Below are 12259 nucleotides of genomic sequence, written 5' to 3'. Positions count from 1 at the left end.
TCCGACCAGCGATCTGACCTGGTCAGGATCGCTGCTGCATCGCTACATGGTCGCTGGTGAGCTGTCAAACAGGCAGATCTCACCAGCGACCAGTGAACAGCCCCCAGCCAGCAGCGACGTGCAAGCGACGCTGCGCTTGCACGGAGCTGCCGTCTGGAAGCTGCGGAGACTGGTAACTAAGGTAAACATCGGGTATGGTTACCCGATGTTTACATTAGTTACCAGCGCACAGCTGTGTGTGCAGGGAGCAGGGAGCCGCGCACACTGAGCGCTGGCTCCTTGCTCTCCTACCATAGCTACAGTACACATCGGGTTAATTAACCCGATGTGTAATGCAGCTACATGTGCAGAGAGCAGGGAGCCGCGCACACTGCTTAGCGCTGGCTCCTTGCTCTCCTAGCTGCTGTACACATCGGGTTAATTAACCCGATGTGTACAGCAGCTACATGTGCAGAGAGCCGGAGCCGGCAGCACAGGCAGCGTGAGAGCTGTAGATGCTGGTAACTAAGGTAAATATCGGGTAACCACCTTGGTTACCCAATGTTTACCCTGGTTACAGCTTACCGCAGCTGCCAGATGCCGGCTCCTGCTCCCTGCTCGCTTCATTTGTCGCTCTCTCGCTGTCACACACAGCGATCTGTGTGTCACAGCGGGAGAGCGGCTTTGAAGAAAACGAACCAGGGCTGTGTGTAACGAGCAGCGATCTCGCAGCAGGGGCCAGATCGCTGCTCAGTGTCACACACAGCGAGATCGCTAATGAGGTCACTGCTGCGTCACAAAAACCGTGACTCAGCAGCGATCTCGGCAGCGAGCTCGCTGTGTGTGAAGCACCCCTTACTGTTACATGACCAATGTAATTAGATAACAAGGGTAAATCCCGTTATAAATTGTAATTATGTAATGAGGTACAGATTAAAGAGATTTAATGTGTTTCTCATTACATAACTGCAATTTATAAGATAAATTAAACAAATTTTATTGTAGTCTGATTGAAGAATCATATAATTAGGATGCGCTCAGTATTGTAAAATGTTTTATGGGTTGAGAGAAGCAGTCTACAGTCACACTTTCTGACTGCTGGGTTCCAAATCATTGCCGCTTGCAATATGCACACTCTCTCGATTCTCCTGTACTCCTTTTGCATGTATGTAGTCACATAGCCACATGTGATTTGCATAGTTGTGGTAATATGTCAAATAATCTGTCTTGGTTTTTCTCATTGATCTATTGAAGGAAGCGGATAAGAACATGTTAGTATGTAAATCACATAAATGCATTCTTGTGACTGCCCATTTGTTTGGGGAATACAAGGATTTCAGGACTGTGAGCGCACCACACACTGTCCTGTTTCGGCAGTTTGCACGTAGTGATTGCAGACTTTTCTTCTCAACCCAGAAAACAGTATCAGTAAGACATTCTGTAAAACCTATATTGCACAAAAAAGTTATGCAGAGAACAGAAATAAAATGATGCTTAACTTGTTCTCTTTTTTTTTTTGCCTAATTCCAGATGAGTCTTGCCAATTTTTTTTTAATTTGGGAGTCCTTAGTGGTTGATATCTAAAGTGTTCATGGATTGTCTTCAGCTGTTGCTCAGACCCCGTCCACATGATTAAATATTATGAATATACCAATAATAGGCCTGTGGCCAAATGAGTCTTTGAAGCTTTCCTGTATCCCCTATGTATCTCTGTCTATTTTTTTCCCTCATTAATACATCAGTTTAAAGGTGAATAAAAGAGCTGTTGTACTAAACATTGATCAACAAAAATTGTGTTAAATGAGTACTGTTGTTTATTCTTAAAGCATTTTTGTGTTAATTCTAAATATGCAAGCAGAATTTTCCTATGTGGCACCAATTTTCCATAATTTTGCTTTTTTTTCCAATAAATGTAGCCTACATTGCCCAGTCATAAATTTATTTCACTTTTTGAGTGCTCTGATTGTTATAAATGAAGTAAGGTTTGTTTTCATACTTTGGTAACAAACCGAGCTCTAGGTTTTTTACATGGTTGACTAGTTTTAAGGCCCTGTCACACACAGAGATAAATCTGTGGCCGATCTGTGGCCGATCTGTGGCCGATCTGTGGCCGATCTTTGGCCGATCTGTGGCCGATCTGTGGCCGATCTGTGGCCGATCTGTGGCTGCAGTGAAATTGTGGACAATCAGTGCCAGGTTTGTGGCTGTGTACAAATGGAACAATATGTCCATGATTTCACTGCAACCACAGATCTGCCAAAGATTTATCTCTGTGTGTGACAGGGCCTTTAGGGCATGTGCGCACACTGCGTCCTGACCAGTGCAGAAAAAAGCGCACCCTCTGGCAGACTTCACACTGCATTTTGATAAAAAGAAAGCATCCAAAATGCATGTATTTTGGATGCATTTTACATGCGTTTTGGATGCATTTTTGTCAGTGCGGTCCCCTGGCAATTCAGCTCTGCTACATGCCCGCTGACAAATTCACTGGCTGTGTGGACAGTACAATAAAATATAACCTTTATTAATAAATACTATTAAAAAAATTTTGATAACAATTCCACACAATTTTGAAGCCTATCTGAAACACACAGTTAAAAATAACCGGGTTCAGATACAAGAATAGAAGGTAGACTGGTAGTTGTTACTTCAGTCAAAACTGCTACAGTTAATTCTATAAAACATGTCCAGACCTGAACAATAATTATGCTTATGCAGACCCATATATGCTACTGCAACACAATAAGGCCACAAGACTTCAATGCCTGTCCCTTTAGTATAGGGAGAACCATAAACACCCCAAGCTATAGGCTATCAGTTCACTATCGCCTATTAAATATATTTGTAGGCTAGTATAATGATGTTCTAGATGTCCCAGAACGACTGGGGAAGAAGTCAATTTAGACTCTCTTCTATATACTAGAAAAGGATATTATATGTGAAGGAGTAGGACATCTGTCCCCGAATTCACACTTCTCCCAAATAACCTTTACTTAGTCCTACTTTAATGAATGTTAGGAGTGTTGATTCCTATAGTGGAAATTCCCTATCCAGGGTCAGGTTTACATCAATACTTCAAAGCCTGTCCCTTTAGTATAGGGAGAGCCATAAACACCCCAAACTATAGGTTATCAGCTCACTATCGCCTATTAAATATATTTGTAGGCTAGTATAATGATGTTCTAAATGTCCCAGAACGACTGGGGAAGAAGTCAATTTAGACTCTCTTCTATATACTAGAAAAGGGTATTATATGTACAGGAGTAGGACATCTGTCACCGAATAATTATCCTAGCAACGCTATGAAGCCCCTGTGATGACACTATGGCATTTCCGGGTGATGTGGCCAGCCACTATTGGTGCGGTGAGATGGCCTGTGTGATTGGTTCACCCTAACTGCGTGTCAGAAAGGAGGGGGCGGGCACTCCACTATATCAGAGGCAGCGTCGGGTGCGGTGCGTGCTACTGACATAGGGGTCACACTGAGGCATATCTGGGCCATGCAGTGTCACGCCCTGAACCAATGCATATCAGATAGGGCTGTGAAACACTAACTATATGAGTTGCTGACACTCTATTAAGCGTGCTGGTGCCTGTGCTCTGCACATGTGGTGTCTATCAAACGTCTTTTTTACTAGGCTTACAGAACTTGGAATACTGATGTAAGAAGTGTGTTGTCATCAGTGGAGAGCATGTGGAATAAATCTAAAATTTCATCATCCAATCTCGTTTCTTTCTGGGTAAAGCCAAAGGTTTATCAGCAGCCTCTTGTAAGTGTTCAAGCTCCTGCTACCTATACTGAAAAGATACAAGCAGGAGAAACAGAAGAACGAAACCAAAAATGTAAATTTTATTAATAATTGTTTTATTTAAATATGAAAAAGTGAAAAATTACAAAACACTTATAGATCAGGTGCGAAGACAATGAAAGCCAAGTTGCATAGTAACCTGCACAGATTTAGACAGGAAAAAAGGTTAGAGCCCCCTCTCTCTATAGTGAAAAGAATATGTTTTGCTCCCCTGCTCCAGCAAGTGCCAGACTGTAAGCCTTTTTCATAGGATTAGATCACAAAGTAAACCATTTAGGTCAACCTGGTTTAGTTTGTGAGGCTCCCAGACTCATGGCCTAGAATATGAAGACCTACTCAATCAGCTTTTTATTCCACCAAATCAGCATCTGAATCTTATACCTGTTTAAAGGTCCAAGATATTGATGGAGAGGGGACTGGCAGCTCTGACTTTTGTGAAGCAGGCCTAATTACTGAAGGATATCTCAAAGAATTTCTTGTTTTACTTGTTTCTCCAGCAATCTTTGTCACACAGAAATAGCAAGCTGTAGAATGGTCTCTTGGCTCGCTCCTTTATCTTTGGTACAGAAAATGCCGTGTGCCTTGGTTTAATGTTGAGCCAACTTTTGAGCAGTATAACACAAGATCAGCAACAAGTATGGGGGCCCAAAGTTTGTCTTAATTTCCAATTTTGAATCAAAAATACAAGAAATAACTTTTCTTTACCAATGAGAAGCATTTCCATGAGATGGATAAAAACTGTGCTGCCCATTTGAAGAGAAATCCAGAGGTAGATGAATGAAAAGTGGCGTATTTTCCAGTGCGATTTTGAGTCAACCAGACTCTTTCATCAAGACAGCTAGATATACATTCCTGGGTGCAGATGTGAATCTAATCAATATTTGAGAGAGCAATTATTCAGTAATTGTTCCCTCACGTTTCTCAGGACAACCATATCAGTGTGGTTGTACTGATTAAATTAATCTGGTTGACTTAAGGCCCAGTCACACACAACGACTTACCAGCGATCCCGAAAACGATGCGACCTGATAGGGAGCGCAGGTAAGTCGCTGGGAGGTCGCAGGTGAGATGTCACACAGTCAGATCTTACCAGCGATGCAGGAACAATACAGGTCGCAGTAGCGACCTGTATAACGATCTCAGCAGTCACTGTGACCCTGTCGCACAGTGTCAAACACAGCGATGTGTCCTGCCCAGCAGGACATCACCTTTGAAGAAAATGACCTGGACCGTCATCCTATTTTTCAATCTATTTTTCCATACCCCCCACGTCTGTGTTTTAGACAGCCCCCGAATCTAAGAAGCATCATTGTGAGAAGCTCTCTATCCTCTCCAACAACAACAGGAACACTTCCTTGCAACCAGAAAAAATGTAAGACCTGTCCATTTATATTTACAACGGACAAGATAAAGATTCCCAGATCACATCAGGACTACAAGATCCCAGGTACCTTCAGCTGCACCACAACCAATTTGATGTGCTTAATTATATGTACCAAATGTCCAACTGGGGGTCTGTATGTAGGGGAGACAGGACAACAGCTCAGGACAAGGATGAATTCTCACCGCCACACAATTAAGGAAAAAATAATAGATCTACCTGGGGCCAAACATTTTTGTAACCCAGACCACAACATCATGGACATGAAATTGCTGGTATTGAAAGGAAATTTCAAGTCCCAGAGAGACAGAAGAGTCTGGGAGTACAAACTTATTAAGAAATGTGCTCCTCAGACCATCTGAGCATCCCAACTCTGCACCAGACCCCAATCAGAGGACAATAAAACTTTCACACTGCTTATCTATGAACTGCAGCAATATTTATGGCCACAACAGTTTGTCCTCTTGCCATAGTGATAGTTCTCCTTCACATAACTTGTCTTATTTACTGCTCCATTCTATGTCCTGTTGTGTATAAATATGTGACTCTTCAAATTTTGTGTTATACTGAGCCTGAAGAAGAGACCTATGTAGTCTCGAAAGCTTGCTATTATTACCATCTTTTCAGTTAGTCATTAAAAGGTATCCACCACTGAGGACTCTCAGTTCTTTTAAACAATTTATTTATCTGGTTGACTTAAAAATGTATCAACAAATAAAGCACTTTTTATTCATCTACCTCTCAATTTCTCAAGTGCGCAGCACAGTTTTTATCCATCCCATGGAAATGCTTCATATTTCAATTGTGTAAATTGCAGCTGCCTAGTTCTCATGTGCTTCAGTGGTTGTGTCTTAAGCCCGCTTTACACGCTACAATATATCTTACGATGTGTCGGCGGGGTCACGTCGTAATTGACGCACATCCGGCATCGTAAGTTACATTGTAGCGTGTGACAGCGACGTGAAAAAGAAGGATTTCTGTTGTGCCTCACATCAGGCATCCGTATCAGCCATGGCATCAGAAATGGTGTGAAATTTGGTACCCTTGAGGTGTTTCTTAAGGTTTGGAAACAGATGATAGTCAGAGGGAGCTAGATTTGGTGGATAAGGTGAGTGGTCAACCAGCTGGAAGCCCAGCTCTACCAGTTTTGCCGTGGTCGCTTGTGCAGTGTAAGCGGAGGCGTTGTCTTGCAGGAAAAGATTCCTTTGGACAGTTTGCAGCACCTTTTCGCCTTCAGAGCTGGCTTCAATTGGTCCAAAAGTCCACTAGCAGCATGCCCTCCTTATCCCAGAACATAGATGCCATCACCTTAGTGGCTGATATTTGCACCCTGAACTTCTTTAAATGAGGAGAACCACTCTGCCTACACTCTTTTGACTGCTCCTTGTTCTCAGGATCATACAAATAAGTCCAGGTCTCATCCATAGTGACCAGTTGATCCAGGAAGTTCTTATGAGTCCAGAATAGCTAACAAATGGACTGGGAAGTTTTCACTCACATGCTTCTCTGATATGTTGTCAAACATTTGGGGACCCACTTTGCAGATAGCTGCCTCATGTCCAATGGTTCATGGATAATGACACAAACACGTTCATGGAAAATCCCCATGATGTCTGCTATTGCTTTAGCTGAAATTTGTATTCTCCAGTATGAAGTTGTGCACAGCATCGATGATCTCCGGAACAAGCACTATGCTAGGTCGTCCAGGACGTTCCTCATCATTGTTGCTGAAGTGTTCCGTTTTAAATTTGGCAGCTCTGTTCTTAACTGTGGAATATGAAGGTCATTGATCCCCCAATGTCTGCAACATATCACCATGAATATCCTTCATTGGCTTTCCTTGCAGAAACAAGAATTTTATCACTTCTCTGCTCTCAGTTACTGTGACTTTCGCATTAGAATCTGCCATTTTGTTTTTCCGCGTGTGTAGAACACTGTTGCCATAAACAACAAACACAACAGTTTGAAAACATATATTAGACACATAAGGCTTTCATGTGATGTATCATTCATTACCATAGAAACAAAAAAGATCACAAAGCCAAAGACTTATCAGTATGTAGAGTTTTTCCCAATAACCTTGGAGATGTCGGTGACGAGAACAGTCTCATCAAGACATTGCGTTATTTGAAAGCTGTTATAAATGGAAATTGAGACCAAAAATGCTCACAGACTACTGTTGGGGACTAAAGAAGGATGTGCCTAAAGCTAAATATTTAAGAAAATTGAACAAATATTTATTTCTAAATAATTAAAAAACTAAAAGTTGGAAGTAATTTCTGTTAAGCCCTTCACCCCCGGGCAATTTTCTGTCTTTCTGGGGGGGAGGGTTTTCGCTACCCTTCTTCCGAGAGCCGTAACTTCTTTATTTTTCTGTCAATCTTGCCATATAAGGGCTTATTTTTTGTTGGTCGAGTTCTACTTTTAAATGAAGCCATAGGTTTTACCATATAGTGTACTGGAAAAGTGCAAAAAAACTGCAAAAAAAGTGCGATTGCATGATTGTTTTTAGGATAGTTTATTCAGTGTTCACTTAATGGTAAAACTGATGTGTCGGTGTGATGCCTCAGGTCGGTATGAGTTTGTAGATACCAAACATGTATAGGTTTACTTTTATCGAAGGAGTTAAAAAAAAATTCTGAAGTTTGTAAAAAAAAGTCAAATTTTTTTGCGCCATTTTCTGTCATCCATAGTGTTCTCAATTTTCAGGATCTATGGCTCAGTGACAGATTATTTTTTGCATCTTGAACTGACATTTTTAATGGTACCATTTTTGCGCAGAAGTTCTGATCGCCTGTAATCAAATTTTGCGTAAAATCGAGGCGACCAAAAAACGTGATTTTGCTTTTTGGAACTTTTTTGCCGCTACGCTGTTTAGCGATCAGATTAATTGATTTTATATTTTTATAGATCATGCATTTCTGAACTCGGCAATACCAAATGTGTGTATATTTTTTTTTGACCCTTTCATTTTCAATGGGGCAAATGGGGGGGTGATTTGAACTGTTAGTTTTATTTTTTTTATAATTTCTTAAAACTTTTGTTTTTTAACTTTTTTTCATTTTACTATGAAAAGTATAGCCCTAGGGGGCTATAATGATCAGCAGTCTGATCGCTCATTTTTTCCTGTAGATCAAGCAGCATTGCTCTGATCTGCACAAAAGCAGCTCTCCTTTCACACACGGTCCTCTACTGCCTGTAAGAGGAACTGACTCATGGTAGCTACAGGAGTCATCACATGACTCTGTGCTACCATGGCAACCATCGGATCCAAGTGATCACATCAAGTGACTTCCGGTGGAGCTGGGTAAGTGAATGCTTACCGTTGCGCGCTGTTACATTGTGCTGTGACATTTTCACAGCGCGCTGTAAGGAGTTAACAGGCACGAGTGGGCAGCGAATCCACTTGTGCTTCATAGCCACACATGTCAGCTGTTCAAATCAGCTGACATGTGCAGCGATCGCTGCTGGTTGCCCACAGCAGCAGGCAGGGATTAACTTGACACGATCCATGATGTATCTAGTACGCCATGTGGCATTGAATACCATGAATGCCATGAAGAAGTTAAAAATAAAACTTTCAAAAATGTAAACTCGTGTTACTGAAAATCCCTGCCCGATAGAAAAATTCTGAAAACAGATTTGGAGTCAGGACAGGAGACAAATTACCATAAGAAACAGAATATCAAATGGATTTAAAAGAAAAAAAAGTAGAATTTTGTAGACAAGTAAAATTCTTTAAAGTTTTAACTTTAATTGAAAAACTACCGCGCTAACTGGATGAGTGGGAAAAGGGAGTGAATGGGTAGACCTAAATTTTGGTATACAAATATGGAGACACAGCAGGGAATTGGTAAACTGTAAACTGATTTATTGTATAATAATTTAAGATAAAACACAAGTTTTAAAATTATAAATAAAAACAAAACAAAAAACCTCTGCGTGGAGGTTTTGTTGAGAGGGACCTGGTGAGGAACTTAGGGACAGAAGTGGAATCTTGGGACCTGTTAGCAATACACACAGAGGTTTTTTGTTTTGTTTTTATTTATAACTAGCTGTACTACCCGGCTTCGCCCGGGTTAATAATTCTTGTTAACAAAATAGAATGTATTAACAAAAATTTATTCTGCACACAATATCCGCTGCCCGGGATAGTAACTGTCTCTCTGTTTCTCTCCCATTCTCTGTCTGTCTTCCCCTTTGTATATATCTCTCTGTCTCTCTCTCTATTTCTTTGTCTGTCTCTTCTGTCTCTTTCCCTGTCTGTCTCTGACTGTCTGTCTCTTTCTCCATCAGTCTCAATCTCTTTCCCTGTCTGTCTATCTATCTCTTTCCCTGTCTGTCTATCTATCTCTTTCCCTGTCTCTCTCTTTCCCTGTCTATCTATCTCTGTCACTTTCCGTTTGTCTCTTTCCCTGTCTGTCTCTTTCCCTGTGTCTGTCTCTTTCCCTGGCTGCATTGTGACATGCCAACATTCCATATAAGGGCGTGGCTGCGCATTCTTCTGAAGTTCTGGCTGCACTGTGGCTCCCAGCTCCATTCGCTTTAATGGAGGCAGGTTTTTTGGTGAATAACAGTAAAGCGCGGGGTTAAAATTTCCCCTCAAAACATAGCCTATGACGCTCTCAGGGTCCAGAAGTGTGAGTGTGCAAAATTTTGTGGCTGTAGCTGCGACGGTGCAGATGCCAATCCCGGACATACACACATACACACACACATACACACATTCAGCTTTATATATTAGATTTTAAAACTTGTGTTTTATCTTAAATTATTATACAATAAATCAGTTTATAGTTTACCAATTCCCTGCTGTGCCTGCATATTTGTATACCTAAATTTAGGTCTACCCATTCACTCCCTTTTCCCAGTCATCCAGTTAGCGCGGTAGTTTTTCAATTATTTCTTCTTTTAGACAGGTTTATGCAGACCCTGCCAAGTGCCTGCAGCTTCCCCCCCCCCTCTTTTTATATAATTCACTGATATTTTCAGTCCTGTATCCCCTCCCTGGCATCACCTCCACACCCCCAGAGGTAAGTATAGCCCCTTTCCCATTCCTTGTGGAAGCGCTAGTGTCCATCTTTATAAGTTTTAACTTTAAATGAATAACCTCACCATATGAATTTTCATAAGGGTTTTTACTCATAATGACTAGGACAAATTAATATTGGAATATTATGTCAGAAGCCAACAAAAAGCCACTGGATATGTGGTGGAAAAGTAACTTGATAAAAAAAATCCATGCTAGAGTAAAAGTCTCACTTGTCTGGGATAGCTAATAAGGAACCAATGCCATAACCACTGTTGTAAATATGCCACTTAATTAAAAGAGAAAAAGATGTGTGGGCTGATATTTATTTAAGTGGTCTAGAACAGCTGGATAACAGAATATTGGCTGTCATCCACCAAAAATGGAATGTTTCTTATACCTACTAAAGAACACCAGAGATGAAGAAAGTGATACAAATGTAGAACATGACAAATGTAAATTGCTTACTGCTAATGGTACATTTTTTTCAATTGCCAAGCAACTGCAGCTGTTCAGAAAGGAAAATAATTTCTAGTGCATATTAAGAACACAAAATCCCCTATTTCAAACCTGTTAATCCCAAACCTGATCTCAAAATAGGGCTATATTACCCTTACTGAATAATTGCTCTCTCAAGTATTGATTATATTCACATCTGCACCCAGATATGTATATATTATATCTACTAAATTATTAGTGTAATTATATTCTAGTGTGTAAGTTACATCAAAAAGGTTTTTTGTCTATCATTACTGCCATGTTAGAGGTGTTTTAATATCACAATTAGATAACTAGCATACTTTTCTAAATCATTAGTAATATAATATATATTTTTCATCAATTTTACTCAATATTATATAGACAGTTTTATTTTGGAGGGCAATACTATTCATTTACCAAGTTAATTCACTCTAACAAAGCAAGTTATGAGCTATATTAAAAGTCTGAAACAAGGGAGTTCAAGATTTGCTCAGCTTTCTCTAAACTACTGGGAAGATGTATGAATGGATAGTTTTTTGTTTCCAGCTCTACCCTTCTTTGTGACATATATTCCTGGCATCCTTGGCAGAGGATTCAATTCTAGCTGCTAGATAACAAATGTGAAAATTGTGGCTTGTTCTTTAATCTGTCTTCCTTTTTTTCAATTTCATGTTGAAAGAAACATAACTGCTGTTAATACTGCATTTTGGCTCAGATTTATCATTTACATTTTAGAGGGCATTTTTTGTCTTGTCTTTCTTTTTACATTTGTGAATTTAGCACGAAAATCATTTAAATGGTGCTCAATGTTTGATAAACTGATACAAAATCATCAGGGCTTATGTTTTTTTCTTTTTTGCATCTTTTAGAGTAAAAAATTGCACAAGCCTTTAAATGAACTTTAGAATGTTTCAACAGGATATGACTTTTTATGCCGCTATAGGATGCTGCATTGTAACTATGCAGAAGGACGGTTTTGGGTTTCTTTATAACTGGGACTACTTCTCTGTTGGCTACAGACTGCACCTCAATGGGGAGGGTTACATAGTTACATAGTTACTTAGGTTGAAAAAAGACCTAGGTCCATCTAGTTCAACCTTCCTCCACCAGTTCTAGATTTAGTCACTAAGTCATTTATAACCAACAATGTTTTGTGTACTGAGGAAATCATCCAGCCCTTTTTTAAAAGCTGTTATAGTATCTGCCATTACTACCTCTTGTGGTAGGGCATTCCACAGTCTGACAGCTCTAACTGTAAAGAACCCTTTCCTATTTAGCTGTAGGGTAGAGATGTGCTGAGGGGAAAATAGCTATAATGGTGGAGAAGTGTTTAAACTCGGGAGTGGAATGGGGGGCATTTACTGTAGAGAAGAGGCAGATAGAGCAGATAGTGACTTGGTCATAAGTAATGAAAGGAGGGGTTAGGATAGTCAATACACTAAGCAAGAATAGAGGTACAGAGAAATATAAAGTGCATGTACACTAATGCCAGAAACCTCACCAACAAGATGGAGGAATTAGAAATAAATTTTGTTGTAAAAAAAATGATGATATGGTGGGGATAATGGAGATATTCCCTGG

The 12259-nt window shown here is 40.2% G+C and overlaps 1 protein-coding gene across 1 annotated transcript in view; it reads right to left on the bottom strand.

The window, feature by feature from the left end:
• The window catches only part of IL11 (interleukin 11), a 153956-nt gene that overhangs the window by 54484 nt on the left and 87213 nt on the right, over window positions 1–12259 (bottom strand). The gene's annotated exons all lie outside the window — the stretch shown is intronic.

The sequence above is a fragment of the Anomaloglossus baeobatrachus genome, chromosome 11, assembly GCF_048569485.1.
Source record: "Anomaloglossus baeobatrachus isolate aAnoBae1 chromosome 11, aAnoBae1.hap1, whole genome shotgun sequence".
Classification (NCBI taxonomy): domain Eukaryota; kingdom Metazoa; phylum Chordata; class Amphibia; order Anura; family Aromobatidae; genus Anomaloglossus; species Anomaloglossus baeobatrachus.
This window is presented reverse-complemented; position numbering and strand designations above follow the sequence as displayed.